The sequence below is a fragment of the Sinocyclocheilus anshuiensis genome, unplaced genomic scaffold (genome assembly GCF_001515605.1).
Source record: "Sinocyclocheilus anshuiensis isolate Anshui unplaced genomic scaffold, SAMN03320099.WGS_v1.1 C31828333, whole genome shotgun sequence".
Taxonomy (NCBI): domain Eukaryota; kingdom Metazoa; phylum Chordata; class Actinopteri; order Cypriniformes; family Cyprinidae; genus Sinocyclocheilus; species Sinocyclocheilus anshuiensis.
This window is the reverse complement of record NW_015605230.1, coordinates 1-528: the sequence shown is the minus strand read 5'-3', so window position 1 is coordinate 528 and position 528 is coordinate 1. Positions and strand designations below refer to the sequence as shown.

General features: G+C 42.6%; 1 long non-coding RNA gene across 1 annotated transcript; it reads left to right on the top strand.

Annotated features, from left to right (window-relative positions):
* On the top strand, nt 1–521 carry LOC107682194 (uncharacterized). The gene is made up of 3 exons (XR_001633405.1): nt 1–51; nt 198–341; nt 427–521. It is a non-coding gene; the product is annotated as an uncharacterized LOC107682194 (long non-coding RNA).
* The last annotated feature ends 7 nt before the right edge of the window (nt 522–528 follow it).

The following is a 528-nucleotide window of genomic DNA, read 5'->3' as shown; positions in this document are numbered from 1 at the left end:
GTATGCAGTTGGCGGACACGACGGCTCATCTTATCTCAATAGTGTGGAGAGGTGCTGCTTGATTAATGAAAATCAATCTGTTGTGTTTACCATGCTTCTAGAATCTAATGAATGAATCCTCACAGGATGAAATACATGAAATGAATTATGGATGAAAAATGAAACGCAGCATTTCTGCCCTCTGCTGGCTTTGTCAGGTATGATCCTAAGACTAACCAGTGGAGCAGTGACGTCGCCCCTACTAGCACCTGCAGGACCAGTGTGGGTGTTGCTGTATTAGGAGGGTATCTGTATGCCGTGGGAGGTCAGGATGGTGTTTCCTGTCTCAACATTGTAGAAAGGTACATATAAATATGTAAATTGGCATGGCTTGGAGTTTTCTTTAGGAGGGGATTTAATTAGATTTTTTATTTTATTTTTTTCAAGGTATGATCCGAAAGAGAATAAGTGGACTCGTGTTGCCTCGATGAGTACCAGGCGGTTGGGTGTAGCTGTAGCTGTATTAGGAGGTTTTCTTTACGCAGTAGG